This window comes from Eubalaena glacialis, chromosome 1, assembly GCF_028564815.1.
Source record: "Eubalaena glacialis isolate mEubGla1 chromosome 1, mEubGla1.1.hap2.+ XY, whole genome shotgun sequence".
Lineage (NCBI taxonomy): Eukaryota > Metazoa > Chordata > Mammalia > Artiodactyla > Balaenidae > Eubalaena > Eubalaena glacialis.
In genome coordinates, this window is record NC_083716.1 from 81,029,607 (window position 1) to 81,045,852 (window position 16,246).

At 56.8% G+C, this 16,246-nt stretch overlaps 1 protein-coding gene across 1 annotated transcript in view; it reads left to right on the forward strand.

The window, feature by feature from the left end:
• The first annotated feature begins 1,081 nt into the window (after positions 1-1,081).
• Positions 1,082-16,246, forward strand: part of RASGEF1A (RasGEF domain family member 1A) — an 89,259-nt gene continuing 74,094 nt past the window's right edge. The window contains exon 1 of the mRNA XM_061198209.1: positions 1,082-1,146. The gene's annotated coding sequence lies outside the window, so the exon portion shown is untranslated. The remainder of the gene's footprint in view (positions 1,147-16,246) is intronic.

Below are 16,246 nucleotides of genomic sequence, written 5' to 3' on the forward strand. Positions count from 1 at the left end.
CCCCCCCAAAAATGCAAATTTCAACCAGACAGGGACATTCACACCTGTACCCCAGTGCCCAGAATGGCACAGTAGGTGTTCAATAAACATGTACTGAATGAATGAATAAAAAAGGTCCTCAGCTTCTCCAAGCCGTGTTAAGGGGCACCTTCCCATTCCTTCACCCAGACCCCTCCACCCCTTCCTGGCCCCAGACCTCTTCCATATTCACCTGAGTCTGAGTCCCTCCTGACCCCCCTCCTCCCCCACCTCCTGGTTGTTGCCAGAGAACAGGGATATCCCTTCAGAGAGACAGGAGGCTTCTCTGGGAGCCAGAAGACCTGGATCATCATCCTCTTAGTGGTTTTGGAAAAATGGGGACTATGGAATCTCTCAAGATGGTTTTGGACTCTCGCTCTGCCACTTACCAGCTCTGAGATCCTGCAGGGTCACTTCGCTTCCCTGACCGTGTATATGTTTACTCATCTGCCCAGTGGCGACAAAACCAACACCAACCATATAGGGTGGTTGTGACGGTTGAAGGGAATAACCGAAGAGACCGGGTTTGCCCACGGAAGCGCTTTCACTGTCAGATGAGGATGATAAAAATTTGGGCAGCTCTCTGAGAATCCCCAAACGGTCTTTTACAAGAGGCGGCCACGTCACCTTTTGGGGTGTTTGTTGCCTTATCCTTTTTAAAATGAAAGGCTGGCCCCGTGTCTCCCCGCGCCCTCCCTCTTCGCCCCCAACCCCTGCCCCCGCCCGGCGCCCTGCGCCCTGGACACGCGTTCTACCTGTCCTTGCACCTTCGTCCTGCACTTTCGCTCTCCACGCGCCCGCCCTGCGCCCTTCCTCACCCCGCGCCCTCCCTCTCCCGGCGCCCGCCCCGCACCCTCGCCCAGCGCCCGCCCGCTCCACGCGCTCTCGCGCCCGCCCGCTTCGTGCCCGATCCGTGCTCGCTCCGCGTTCGCTCGCTCGCGCTCCCCGGCGCCGGCTGCGGAGGGAGCCGCTCTGCCCGCAGCTGGCGCAGCGCGGGGGCGGCCGCGGGTGGGCGGGTGCCGCGGGCCCGGGTGCAGAGCATGAGCCGCCGCCGGCGCCGGCCGCGCGCTGCTGTGGGCCAGACTGCGGTGCAAGGGCTGCGCGGGAGCTACGCTGGCCCGGACCGAGGTAGGCAGCGGCCGCCGGTCCTCAGTCCCTCTGTCCGTCCCTCCCTCCCTCTTGCGGGCCGTCCCCTCTGCTCGCCGGCGCGGGCAGGGCGGGGCGTACGCGGGCCCAGGGTCCCGCCTGGCGCGGCCGTCGTGGGGCCGGAGCGCGGGCTCCCGGCGCGGGTCGCGGGCTCCCGGCGCGGGTCGCGGGCTCCCGGCGCGGGTCGCGGGCTCCCGGCGCGGGTCGCGGGCTCCCGGCGCGGGTCGCGGGGCGCGCGTGGAAGAGGGCGTGCGGGAGCCCAGTGCGGAGTTGCCCAGAACTCCGCCTCGGGCTGGACAGTGTCAGGACCTCCCAGTCCCCAGGCCCTGCGGGGCAGCGGGTGGTCTCAGCCTGGGCGTGGCGGGAGCGCACTCGGCAGGCTGGCGTGGACACCCGCCGGCGGGTCCCCTGCCCCGGGTCTGGTGTGGAGGAGGGGGGCTGGGAAATCTGAGGCCCTAGGGCTGCGCAGTTGGAAGTTTCCATTTGCTTGTCTGCATTCTGGGCCCCGAGGTGGCATCTCACGCCCTTGCTGTGTGGCGAGGAATTGGGGCGTGAGCTCAGCATTTGAGGGGAGCCGGCCAGGGCCAGGGCGAGATGTCCCTGTCTGCACCGTGGGCAAGGGTCATTTGAAGGACCGTGCTCTCTCTGCCCCGGGCCCTCCCTGCTGGAAACAGAGCCTGGGGCAGGTGCAGCTAGTTCTGGTCTGCGCATGTGAGGGGGGAGACGAGCAGCAGGCCCCTTGCCCCCTGCATCTCTAGTTGCTTCTGAGCGCTGGAACTGGTGGATATTTACAGGGAGGCTGCCTGCCTCTTGGGAGCCGCCTGGGGCTGAGATGTGGTAGTGGATGGAGCACCCTTCTTCCCTGCTTGGAAACGGGAGCCCCGTCAGGTTCACCCTCCCCACTGCTGTCATGCTTCTCCCACCCTCCTGAGCAATGGAAGGGCCCAGATGGCCACCTGCCCTGGGAGCCCAGGACGTGCAGAGTCCGGCTGGCATGCAGGGGTAACTCGCAGAGACAGTGGTCTGGTCTGCCCCTCAGGGGTCTCCCACCTCCCTCTGGACACAGTCTGGCCCAGCCCAGCCTAGCCTGGGTCCAGGCCCTTCCCTGCCCAGATAGGAGGGCAGAGAGCAAAGCAGCAGCTCCTGTTGTGAGCAGAAAACTAGGGATTAGGGAGACCACAGGTCTTGACTTTTGAGCTGTGGGCAGGCTGCAGGATCCTCCGAGACTCGGTTTCCCTATCTGTAGAATGACACCATGGTTTCAGTGACTTATGAGGGCATTTCCGCTGACATCCAGGGACACTTTGCAATGGAAACTCAGGACCCCAACCCAGAATAGGAGGAGGGGATTCAGAGTGGGGGGAAGTGGAGGGCTTGGCTTGGGGCACGGGGGTAGGTTTTCTGCCCCTCCAGCCTTTCTTTGTTCTTAAGGACATGTGTCAGAGTGACCAGCAGCCCTCTGGGGTCATGGGCCTGGGTGGGGTTAGCAGCAGAATCTGCAAGCCCTACCCCTGAGAAGAGCGAGCAGTGTGGGCCCACATGCTGACACCCTTCCAGGGCGGCTGTGCGCTCCAGCACATGGCTCCCACGTTTGGGAGCACAGCAGGTGTCCCTGTCCCCAGGTATGCCATGGGGGCCAGAGAGCCAGCCAACAAGTTTGTTTTTCTCTGGGAGGCATCCTTGAACTGCCAGCCTGATGGCTTCCTTCCACCTGGCAAATCGTGGAAATGGAACAGTTCACACAGAGCAGAGGGGTTTTTTGGTGTAACTTAGCAACCGCAGGAGGAGGAGGGGGAGGGGGAGGAGGGAGAAATACCGGCACCACCAGCGTTTGTGCTGGGTCGACCCGAGTGAGGCCAGGGGCTGGTGGGCCCAGGCTGAGGGGGAAGGGCATCCCCAGCACAAGTGGCCCCCCTGCAGCTGGCCAGACGAGGGACAGAGCCATTAGTCCGTCTCCTGGGTCCTCCAGAGGAGAGCAGTTAGAGGCTGGGATGCTCAGGTGTAGCCTGAGGGCCCCTGAGCCCACCTGTTTCCTCATCTGTGAATAATGGGCCAAACGGGCAGGACTGGAATAGCTTTGGTTGATATTTGGTTTTTAACCACAGAACCCTGTTCTCAAGCCGCATGTTGCAAAGCCAGATTTGTCAAATAGGCCAAGTGAAGGTGCAGGGCTAGGAGCGGGGGCTATGAGGTCCACAAGTTGCCGTCAGGAGCTGGGGCTGGGGCTGGGGTGGGTGGGTGTAGGCTGCACTTTGCTGCATGGCCCTACCCCAGAAGAGGGCCCCCCCGGCCTCCCCACAGGACCTGCTGGGGGTGGGTGCCAGGGCCACAGTGGAGGAGAGGGACAGAGATGCCGGGCAGGGCCTGTCCAGGTGGTCTTGACTCAGTGCCAGCGGGCCCTCCTACTGCCCCCTGCTGGGACGTCTCCTCCCTCCCTCTTCCCTCCCGAGGCCATCTGCTTCAGCCCTGGTCCGCTCTGGCTGTTTTTACTCTCAGAGCTTCCAAATGCTGAGCAGAGATCTGCTTCCTGTAGCTCCCACCCACCGCAGGCTGCCTCTCATCCCTTTGCCCTCGCCTGCCCACCTCCCTCCTGAGATGAGTGTTTACTTAGCAACGCGTCTTCCAGGCGGAATCTGAGGAGGGAAGCAGGGAGGACGGGAGGGAGGCCCGGCATCACAGGGTGGCATCGGTGGGGAAGCTGCCCGGCCCTTGGCCATGGGAGACGAGGCGGACCTCTGACACCCACTGGCTACATGTCAGGGCGCCCTGATCTGTTGGGGTCTGGGGAGGACACTCTGCCCTCTTTTAAGACTATGTGCCTTTCTCACCTCTTTCTGGGCACAGAGCCTGGGGCTGTGTGTGTGCGAGAGAGAGAGTGAACACAAGGGTGCCCTGGGCTGGCACAGAGTGAGCTGGCTGCTACTGATCCGTTCAGAATGTCCCTGCAGTGGGGACAGCGGGAAGTCCCGGTCTAACAACTCTGGAGCGGGGTTTGGGAAGGTCAGCAGACATCAGCATGGCTGTGGCATGGCGGGAACCGTGGAAGGGAAAGTTGAAAGCCTCGCCATGTCCAGGCCTGTGCCGAGTATGGGAGGGACAGAGGCCAGGTGCTGGAGGCAGGGAGGGCCTTGGGGATTCACCTTTTGGGACGGGTCTCAGGCCCTGGAAGGAGGCTGGTGAGAGGTGTCTGGTCAAGAGTATGAAATCATTAGGGTCCACACCGATGCCTACCAGGGCCAGGGAGGGGCAGGGGTGTGAGCGCTGCCTGTCGCTGACCCTGCCTCAGGCAGTCAGATGGCTTCAGGTGTCTGAACGCTCTTGTCTGCAAAAGCATGTCCTTAGAGCCCCACAGGTGCCTTGAGTAGGATTCAGGGCAACACCCAGTGGTCCTGCCCTGGCAGCTTCTCCGCATCTCACTTATGTAACAGGGAAGCTCCTCAGGGTCAGTGCACTGGTGCCGGGATGTGGACATAGCACAGGAGAAAAGAGCCTCTTGTCCCCCTGGCCGCCACGAGCCCCTGCACTAGGCGGGGAGGGTTGGGGGCAGGCTGCGGACGTGTGCTGCCCGGGGTAGCGGCAGGAGCTCGGGGTGTGCCGTGGTCCTTCTGAGCGGACTCTGGGGTTCTCCGCTGAGTGCGGTGAGTTTGGGGAGCGATGGGCGAGCACCAGCTCAGGAAGGAGGGGCCTGGGCCTTGGTGAGGGTCCCAGCTCTTCAGAGGAGAGCACCCCATTTCTCCTGGGGGACACACACGGTGAGCCCCCCAGGCAGGGAGCCTGCCCCGTAGGTGCGGCGTTGAGAACTCAGGGGGCACTTCGTTCCCACTCCTCCAGCTCCTGTGCCAGCTCCCCCCAGGTGCGGTGCTGCTGCCCTAGTTGACAGCTGATGGCCTCAGAGGTGAAGTCACTTGCCTACAGCTTCTCCCAGCTCAAACACAACGACAAACCTTCCTCAGCTGTCTCCCCCTCCAGCTCTTTTGCACCCTGCTCTCCTCCCCTGCACGGGCTGACTGTGAAGGGTGTTCTCTGCTTGCTCACTGCATACCAGCACTTCCCACTCAGCCCAGCCCACTCCCATCTGCACGCCCCTCACTCCAGGCAAACAGGCTTCAGAGGCCCTCGGGTGCCTCTGGCACTGCTCCCCGGCCGTGGTCCCCCGGGCTCTGCGGGCCACCCCTGTGCCTCCGTGTCCTCCGGCCCCCCTGCAGACCGTCCTGCGGGCGCCCCCTCCTCTCCTGGGGCACTCAGTGTTCCCCTTCCGTAAGACCTGGGCCGCCATCCTCTCCTCCCCAGACGTGGCTGCCGTTCCCTCCTTGGTGCTGACCCCACCCTAGCTTGTCCCAGCAGCATTTGAGCCCAGGCCTGCTGGCTGCTTCCCAGGTGACCACGGGCAGCCTGTCCACTGTCATCGAACCCCTGAGCCTCCCCTGCCCAGCCCCCGCTCTGAGCAGGTGGGACAGCCAGGGCCTCCCTCGTACCTCTGCCAGGTCAGCCCTTGATTGATTGAGCCTTCAGCTCGTCTGACCCCACCCTTCCCCCTCCCCCTGCCCGCGGCCTGCTTCCCCTGTAGTGCCTGCCCCACAGTGCAGCCCGGTGACCTTTAACCTTCTCTTTGTAAAAATGCTCGGAGCCTCCTGCTCCCAAGCAGGACGGCCTCTCCCCACCTGGTCGGCTCCCAGCCTTCCTTAGGGTGCCTTCCTGCACAGGTGTGCTCTGCGGGGTGCCCTGGGCATCCCGTGTGATTGTCTGTCTGTGATCCCTCGGGGTCAGGTCTATACCTGGCCTGTCGGCCCCAGATGGACCGCCAGCTCTGCGAGGCTGGCTGTGCTGGGGGACTCAGCAACGTTCGTGGGATGTGTGTGAAAGTCTGTGCGCCGTGGGCGGAGAGCGCAGGTCTGTGTCTGGGAACCTGCGTGTCGGTGGGTGGGAGGCTCCTGGCCTCAGCCACGTTGCCGTCCCCTTTCGGGGAGAGGAGAGGGGAGCAGACCCACAAGCTCTGGGACAGGCAAGGGGGGGTGGGGCCGGGAGGACAGGCCCTCGCCCGTTGTCACCACCACTTCCGTTTCTCCAAGTGTCACCCTCAGACTCTACCTTGAAGAGAGAGTTCTCCCTGGATCTGGTTGTCATGGCAACACTGTTAACAAAGAGTAGCTTCCGTGGAGGAGGCTGGCTCACCCAGAAACCGAGGGGGCTGGGCGAGGGCGTGCGTTCTGACGGGTTTACGAGCAGAGCCTGTTTCCACACCCGCACCGAGGCTGCCCAGGTTGCGTGGACCCCTCTGCCCCCGGGGCTCTCTGGGCCTCTGGTACCCAGACCCTCGCCATGTGAGTGTCACAGAGCCTCGATTCCATCTGCGTGTGGCCTGGATCCCAGCCGCAGCTGGCTCACGGGGGTGTGCCCAGCCCTGGCACCAGGCACTTCCCAGGGTGAGGAGCCCCGTTTTGTCACTGCGGAAATCCAGGCTCAGAGGCCCAGGCTTCTCTTGCCCAGGACTTCCCCGGAGACTGGTTCGGTGCCCAAGCCCGTTTCGTCTGTGCACTCTGACCAAGCCCTGGCAGGGTTCCGTTCCTCCTCTGAGGTTAGGGCTTCGATTAAACGCGGTAATGACACGCAGCCCGGGCCGTGCCAACTGGGGATGGGCGGTTGGCCCTGGGATCCAGGTCTCTGCCCTCAGAGCTGGGGGAGAGTGAAGGAGGGCGAGAGCTGGCTGTGTGGACCAGCTCGGGGATGAGGCTGGAGGGATTAGGGTTGGATGGGGTTAGAGGCTCATAGAGAAGGAGCTCGTGGAGTTCCGAGGGGAGCCTCCGCAGCTTTCCTGAGTCAGTCACTTGGAGCAGGCAGGAGGCTGCATCAGTTATTGGTTTTATTGCGGTAATTAGCGGTGGGTGGCCCCAGCTGGGCGGATGAGGCCAGGAACAGGAGAGCAACAAGGCTGCCCCTGGAAGAGCCCACGTCCTGTCCACACCGCCCATGGCAGGCCAGGGCCCTTCTTGCTCAGCCCTACCGTGGGAAGAGTCCTCCATGCCCTGCGCCCCTCCGTCCTCGGGCCTGGGAGGGTAGCCCACCCCCCCCCCAGCGTGAGCAGTCTGCCAGTTTCTGGGGTGACCTGTGAGCACCTGGGCCCTGGTCCCTCGCTGCTGGGTCAGGGGGCTCTCCAGGACTACGGAGGGAGGCTTGACGGTGAGCAGGGCTGGCCAGGGTCCGAGCTATTCCTCTGGGAAAGGCCAGAATCGCTTCCAAGAGTGGGTGTCTCGCGTGGGACAGAGCCTCCCGCAGTACCTGGTCCGCCCCAGGATGGAGGGCTCCTGAGCTCCAGGGTGCTTGCAGAGCCATGCCGTTAACGATGCGAACATTCATGAAAATTGCCTGCAAACTGGCCGTCACAACGCCTCAAGGAATATCAGAGGCACCGGGTGATTCAGACTGTGTTTTCTGCCTACAACGCAGTTCTGATAGAAATTAATAACAAAACATAACTCTAAAAATTCTAGTATTTGGAAAATTTAAAACACGTGTATAAATACTTAGTGAATCCAAGAAGAAATCATAATGGAAATGAGATGATACTGAAATGAAATGATAGAAACATAATGAGGGACACTTGTGGGACACAGCCTTCGTGTGCACAGCACCGCAGATGTGTCACCAGCTGACCTTGTCTGGATATTCCACATTCTTTGAGGCGTCTGGGTCCAGGTACCTCCTCCTCGGCCCCAGCTGGTGGGAAAGGGGCCAGGCAGTGGGTGCCTTGGAAAGGGCTTAGAGGCAGGGAACGGTGGCCAGGCCTCCCGTGACTGCAGGGGTGCCTGGGGGAGATGCAGGATCCCCTGGCTTTTCCTTGCAGTCAGGCCAGGCTGGGTCTGGGGGAGCTGCCCTGCCCCCAGTGCAGAGACCAGGACTTTTTTTTTTTTAATTTTGTATAAATTTTATTTATTTATTTATTTTTGGCTGCGTTGGGTCTTCGTTGCTGTGCGCGGGCTTTCTCTAGTTGTGGCGAGCGGGGCTACTCTTCGTTGTGGTGCGCGGGCTTCTCATTGCGGTGGCTTCTCTTGTTGCAGAGCATGGGCTCTAGGCTCACAGGCTCCAGTAGTTGTGGCTTGCGGGCTCTAGAGCGCAGGCTCAGTAGTTGTGGCGTGAGGGCTTCAGTAGTTGTGGCTCGTGGGCTGTGGAGCGCAGGCTCAGTAGTTGTGGCGCATGGGCTTAGTTGCTCCGCGGCACGTGGGGTCTTCTGGGATCAGGGCCCGAACCCGTGTCCTCTGCATTGGCAGGAGGATTCTTAACCGCTGCACCACCAGGGAAGCCCTGAGACCAGGACTTTTAAAGCACCCTCTTTGGTCACAGCCACCATTCACAGGTGATAGCCATTCCCAGCCCTGGAGGGGAGGACACCAGGCGTGTCCGAGTTTGGGCTGAGACTTTGAAGCGCTGCTGTTCTATGAGGTTATTGGGGTGCTGTTAGGGGAAAAAAAGGAAGGACCAGTGCAGGGAAAGGCCCAAGGCTGCAGAGCAGAGAGAGGATGGGACAGCAGGCAGCGTGGCGGAGGCCAGAGCCCTGGACCACCCTGTCCGTGCTCAGGATCTTGGCACGCTGCGTGTGCGTGTGGACTCCGTGTGTGTGTGTGTGTGTGTGTGCGTGCGCACATTCACATGCCGGCACCAGGGAGGGGGCCCTGACCAGCCCTCTGTCCCAAGGACTCTGCCGTGCATTTCACTAACACCTGACTTAATTTAATGCTGTAAACTTTTTTTCTTTTTTGGATGCTGGCATCATTATACCAATTTTGCTCATGAGCCTCTTGGGTCTGGAGAGAGAGGCAAAGGCAGAATTTGAACCCAGGTCTTTCCTCTGTGCCAAGAAGCACTTCGGAGAGAAGGTGACATGCTTCTTTTGTGCCTCCCTTCATCTTCCTGTGCCCTTCCTGCTGCCCTCTCCCTGTGTGCAGGCCCTGAGCTGGCTCTCGCTCCCTTTCCTGACTTTGACTGTGACCTCCCCTCATCCCCTGTGCTTCCCTGATCTCACACTCACACCTCAGGTCTCAGCTTGGACAGGGCTCCCAGCAGGAGCTTCTCCACCTCCTGGGGCAGTTGAGATGCCTCTTCCTCTGGGCTGTAGAACTCCAGGGACTTGTAGTGGGCGTAACTAGCTCCCCGTGTGCCAGCCGCTCTTCTAAGTACTTTGCCCAAGTCCACTCATCTCACACACACTTAAAAAAAAAAAAAAATTTATTTAGGCTGGGCCGGGTCTTAGTTGCAGCACTTGGGATCTTCGTTGCGGCACGTGGGATCTAGTTCCCCAACCAGGGATCGAACCCAGGCCCCCTGCATTGGGAGCACGGAGTCTTACCCACTGGACCACCAGGGAAGTCCCTCACACACACCTTTTTTTTGTTAACAGATCTTTAGTGGAGTATAATTGCTTCACAATACCGTGTTAGTTTCTGTTGCACAGCAAAGCGAATCAGCCATATGCGTACACATGTCCCCACATCCTCTCCCTCTTGAGCTTCCCTCCCATACTCCCTATCCCACCCCTCTAGGTCATCGCACACACGCTTTTGAAAGACGTGGCTTAGATCAGGTTCCCCAAACGCAGAGCCTGAAATGGGAATTCTGATGCGTGGGATGTCGAGGGTGTGCTCTCAGAAGTGTAAGGAGGTGGGCAAGCAGGTAGGAAAGGGGAGAGGCAGTTTCACCAAAGTGCAGTTTCTTTCTTTTTAATTTTAATTTTTAAAAATTATTTTTTTTAATATTTTAATTTTATTGGAGTATAGTTGATTTACAATGTTGTGTTAGTTTCAGGTGTACAGCAAAGTGATTCAGTTATACATGTACATATATTCATTCTTTTTTAGATTCTTTTCTCATGTAGGTTATTAGAGAGTATTGAGTAGAGTTCCCTGTGCTATACAGTAGGTCCTTGTTGGTTATCTATCTTATATATAGTGGTGCGTATATGTGCATCCCAAGTTCCTGATTTATCCCTCCCTGCCACATTTCCCCTTTGGTAACCACAAGTTTGTTTTCGATATCTGTAAGTCTGTTTCTGTTTTGTAGATAAGTTCATTTGTATTTTTAAAAAATTAGATTCCACATATGAGTGATATCATAGGATATTTGTCTTTTACTTCACTTAGTATGGTAATCTCTAGGTCCATCCATGTTGCTGCAAATGACTTTTTTTTTATGGCTGAGTAATATTCTATTGTATATATGTACCACATCTTCTTTATCTATTCATCTGTCGATGGACACTTAGGTTGCTTCCATGTCTTGGCTCTTGTAAATAGTGCTGCAATGAACAGTGGGGTGCATGTATCTTTTCGAATTATGATTTTCTCCACATATATGCTGGATCACATGGTAGTTTTATTTTCAGTTTTTTTAAGGAACCTCCATGCTGTTCTCCATAGTGGCTGTACCAGTTTACATTCCCACCAGCAGTGTAAGAGGGTTACCTTTTCTCCACACCCTCTCCAGCATTTATTGTTCGTAGACTTTTTGATGATGGCCATTCTGACCGGTGCGACAGAAGTGTAATTTCAAGCAGTCTCACCTCAGCCTAACCACATGGGGGATCTGGAGTGTAGACTGCACCACAAGCTTGTCTCACTGGGAGGCAGGGAGTGGGCTCTGCCCTTGGCCCCTCCAGTGCCCTGGAGAAGGTTGCAGGTGTGAATGGCCCAGTGCTGGCCGCCCTAGGGGAAGGTGCCCCAGGCTGGCAGGAGGTCCTAGCAGTCTGGGTGGGCCCAGCAGCAGCCCCCTCCTCAGTGCCACTGTTACTGCCCCCAGGCAAGACGCTGCCTGCTTCTCCCAGCGTCTCCCAGTAGTCCTTGGGGGGCTCGGGATGCAGCCTCAGGTCCAGCCTGCTTCTGCCCATGCGTCCTGTGGCCTGGCTCACGGATCACTGGCCTCCTTGCCGCGGTGCCTCATCTTCCTGGGGTGCATCTGCCTGCGTCCGAGTCTCCTGCCCTGTGCTGCGCACCGCGGGGCCCAGGACTGAGGGCTGTGCTGGCGTGTGGAGCGTCTCTGTCAGCTTGTCCAGAGAAGAACTGACAATCATGGTCGTCAGCCTGGGCTCAATGGCAGGACGCTGGGCGGGCCAGGGGTGGGAGAACCCTAGACCGAGGGCTGTCCAGAGCCCACCAGCCTCGAGAGAGGGTCCTGGTGCCAGGCCAGTGAGGGCAGTGTGGGGTGAAGTGCCCTGGCCTGGGGTCTGGGGCCTGCACTCCAGCCCCATCCATTGTCTCATCACCCACCCGCAGCTGTCCTGCCCCAGGCTGGTTGGCTCCCTGGGGTCTGCCCTCGGGTATGGCCTGCAGCAGGAGGGCCCATGAGCTCCTCCTGGCTTCCTGCAGCCCAGCTCAGGGGTGGCCGCACACGGGACTGACCTGAGGAGGCGTGAGAGGCTGAGCCGAGCGGGCAGACGTGAGGGTCGAGTGGGGGTGTGGCTGGCACACAGATGCGCTGTGGGCCTGGCCTCTGCCTGGTAGCCCGCCCACCCCCGCTGGGCCCCTCTGTGGCTCCCTGCCGTCTGCCCCGCTGGCCTGCCCAAACCGTGCTTTCTCCCCTTCCCTGAACTTCTCTGAACTTTTCTTCCCGTGTGCTCCGAATGGCGCTCCTGGCTCTCGGGCGTGGTCCAGGGAGGGCCCTATACCCCCTCAGGGGCTGCCTGCCTCGGTATGCTTGGCTGCAGTAAAACACGCATCTAAGAGTGCCCCAGCCCCGGGCCGGGAGCAGCCTTGGGGAAGGCCCTCCTGGCAGCACGCAGCCACCTGGCCTGGGAGGGTGGGATGCCTGAGCACAGCCTGACGGTGAGTGGACCTGGGCACGCTAACTAGGCTCCAAAGCGCTCCCTGTGATGCTAGGAAGGGCCGCTCCAGTTTTCACAGACTGGCAGCGTCAGCAGCATTTTGCATAGAAGGGTCCAGGGCGTGTGATGCCACGTCAGTCTCCAAGGTTCTAGGTGGTGGAGGAGCCAGGACCCCCTCTGAGGGCAGGGGGCAGGGCCGGGAGGACAGAGACTGATCCATTGTGGATGACAGACAGGGTCACTTCTTTTTTATTCAAGGTCACTGGCTAAGAGGTTGCAGAGGGAGATTTGGAGCCCTGGCCTGTCTGAAGCCCAGGCCCAAGGTTCTGCCTCTCATCACAGCACATAATTAGATCGAGGGCGGCGGCTCCGAGCCCCTTCCCACCGAAGCATCTGTGGCCCCATGAGGTGGAGGCAGAGCGGGGTTGCAGGGACGCGGTGGCCCGCCTGCCCAAAGTGGCCCGTGCTCACTCCCCCGGCCGTCTTCTCCAGCCTGGACTCAGCCCAGGCCTCCCTCTGCAGCCTGCCTCTGGCACCTGGTGTGGCCGGAGCCTCGCCCCAGGACATGCACATGCACCTGTGGCATCAGACAGGGTGTGGCAGGTGGCTTCCTGGGTGGGCTGTCCCCCCATGGAGCTGAGGGTAATGGGCAGCAGGCTGGCCATGAGTATGAGGGCAGGGCAAGGGCAGGGAGAGCCCCGACTGAGCCTGGCCTCAGCCCTCAGGCTGCCCCAGCAGGAGGGTGTCCTTTTTTTTAAATTAATTTTTACTGAAGTAGAGTTGATTTACCATGTTGTGTTAATTTCTGCTGTACAGCAAGTGAACCACTTACACATATACATATATCCACTCTTTTTTAGATTCCTTTTCCATATAGGTCATTACAGAGTATTGAGTAGAGTTCCCTGTGCCATACAGTAGGTCCTTATTAGTTATCTATTTTATACATAGTAGTGTGTATATGTCAATCCCAATCTCCCAATTTATCCCTCCCCTCCATGTCCCCCTTGGTAACCGTAAGTTTCTTCTCTACATCTGTGACTTGATTTCTGTTTTGTAAATAGGTTCATTTGTACCATGTTTTTAGATTTCACATATAAGCAATATCATATGATATTTGTCTCTGTCTGACTTACTTCGCTCAGTATAACAATCTCTAGGTCCATCCATGTTGCTGCAGATGGCATGATTTCGTTCTTTTTAGGAGGGTGTCTTCACCTGCTCCTGCCCTTCACCTCAGGCCCCCTGACAGGGCAGGCTCGTTTGGCAGTGGCAGCAGTGGGAACCTCCCCCCATGAGTCCCCCCCGCCCCCCTCAGGGTTAGACACCACCACCTACTCAGATGATCCTGGGTTGAATTGAGCTAAACTGCTGCTCTGTTTCCCCATCTTTCAGTAACGGGTTGACTGGAGCAGGGTGTCCAGAACTCAGGGCTCTAGGTGGCTCAGGGGCGGACAGGCCTCTGTGCGCCAGGCCTGGCCCAGGTTTGGGGAGTGCAGAAAAATCTGAAAATAGATAGAGAAAGGCAGAACAGGAAATCAGAGGTCGATTGGGGGAGGCGGAAGAAGCGCCGGGGTCTTCCATTCAGAGTAGAGTGACTAGGGCAGCCTAACTGGGAAGGCCCCGAAGGGAGGAGGGAGAAGGAAGTCGCGTGGGCTTCTGGAGGCCGGGGGCTCCCTGCAGAGGGAACAGCTAGTCCCAGACCCTGAGATGGATATGCACCGGCATGCCCGGGAATGCCAAGGAAGCGGGGGTTAGGGGGGGCACAGTCCAGGGCAGACAGTGACTGTGGGCCACTGATGACATGTCACCCTGGGGTGAGCCAGGGGACTTGTGGCTTTGACTGGGGCCTCATGCCACCTCCATGGCTCACCCGTGTCCACATGTGGATGGCTCCGGCAGAGGGGCAGCTGACCCGCCACACCAGCCGTGTCCCAGCCCCAGCGCGACAGCCCTGTGCCACCTCCAGGAGAGAGCCTGGCTTGGGGGCTTGCTCGGGGCGCCTGCTTGGGGCAGGGAGCTGAGGTCGGTGGAGTCCTGTTGAGTGTGGATGCTCTGGGAAGCCAAGAGAGGCATGGCCTGCGTGTGGCCATGTGGGTAGGGACTCTCCCAGCTCTTCTTTCCCTAGGATTCCCTTCTCCCTCCTCATTTTACAAATGCTGGTATTGTAATAGCGTTCAAAAACTAAAACGGTTGGGGGAAGGGTTGGGATGGGCATATGGGTGTGTAGGGGGGACTTCTCTGGCGGCCCAGTGGTTAGGACTCTGCGCTTCCACTGCAGGGGGCGCGGGTTCGATCCCTGCTCAGGGAACTAAGATCCCGCATGTTTCACGGCAATAAAAAAAAAAAAAAAAAAAAAAAAGGAAAAAGGGTCCACGTGGAGCGTGTCTCCTCCCAACGCTGGCCAGCTCTTGGCTCCTCCCAGCTGAGGCCCTGTTGTTACCTGTTTCCTGAGTATCCGCCCACATTTCTGGTCCCTACACACCAGCAGTGCATTAGTTCTTGTCATGCACTTGGCGGCCACGGGCCTGTGCCTAGCTTGGCTTCTCTTCCCGGTGCATCTTGGAGCTCCAATCTCAGTGTGTGTAGAGTGGCCTTGCTGCTTTTAACACCTGTGCGGTCTTCCCACAGTGGATGTGTGTATGATAACTCATTCATCCAGGTACTGCAAGGTGGCCGTTCAGACTGTGTCCACTCTCCTTTTCCACGCAGTGCTGCTGTGAGGACCCTTGCACACGTATCCTTTTGCTCAAGTGTGAGCATATTTGTAAGATAAATCCCTAGAAATAAAATAGAAGGGTGAAATGGAGGTGCATTTATAATTTTGATAGATTTTGCCAAACTGTCCTCCACAGCCATACCTATTTATACTTCTGTTGGCGATGTATGTGAGCACCTGTTTTTTCACCCCCTTAATTTTGCCGACCTGATAGGTGAGAAATGGTATCTTGTTGCAATTTTAGTTAGCATTTCTCTTACTATGAATGAGATTGAGCATATTTTCATATATATAAGAGCCACCTGTATTCTCTTTTCTGGCGAACTGGTGTTTGAATTATTAACATAGTGTATCTGCTGGGTTGATGGCATTTTTCTTACTGATTCATAGAAGTTATATATTGAGGAAACTGATACTTTGGAGTATGAGTTGCAAATCTTTTCCCCAATTTATTGTGTTTTCACTTTGTTACGATTTTGCCATGCAAAATTTTATAAATGTATGCAGCCAGAACCGTCATTTTAAAAATGGTTTTGGGGTTTTGTAACATGCATGAAATTATGTGAAATTACTATTTCTGTAGGCAAAAATGGTTGCCTACCAGTACTTTCATGGGATTCAAAGTACAGAAAGGCCTTCTCTTCTGTGAAAGTATAAAGAAATTCTCATATGTTCTCATAGGCTTACGGTTTCATTTTTTTCAAATGTGAATATTTGATCCATCTGCTGGACTCCAACTTAATTTTTTTCCAGATGGCCACCCATTTGTCCAAAGCCACTTATAATTACCTTTTTTTCACTGATTTGAAATATCACCTTTATCATATACTGAGCTGCCATATGTGTTTGAGGTTATTTCTAGACTTTCTTGTTGGCTTCATTGCTCTGACTGTATATTCATGTGATGATACCGTGTTTTAAATTTAACTGTTATTATGCAAATTTTCAAACGTACTGGAAGGTAAAGAGAATAGAATCATAAACCCCCATATTCTCATTACCCAGATTCAGCAGTTAAGATTTTACCAGCTTGCTTCACTTACTCATTTTTCTTTCTTACTCCCTCCCTCCCTCTTTCTTTTCTTTTTTTTTTCCTGTTATTCTTTTTCCTTTTGACTGAAGTATTTACATCAAATCCCTGACCTCAGTAATTTGCTCCTATATACTCCAGTATGGATCTCTAAAACAAACAAGGCCATTTTCAAACAAAACCATATGGTTATTAGCACACTTAACAAGATAACAGCAATTCCTTGCTATCATTTAACATCCAGTACACATGTCATTTTCCTTAATTGTCTTGAAAATGCCTTTTTGCAGTTGGTTTGTAAAATTGGTAACCAAATTAAATCCACATGTGGCATTTAGTTTGTATTGTTCTTAAAGCCTCTTTAATCTAAAGCAGAACCTCTTCCCCCGCCCACCTTTTTAAAAAGCCATTGGCTTGTCGCAGAATCTTGGTGAGCTGTCTGTAGAATGTCTTATTTTCAAGACTTGCCGTTTGCTTCCTCTTGGTGTCATTTAACTAGTTCCTCAACTCCTAGTATTTCCTCTAA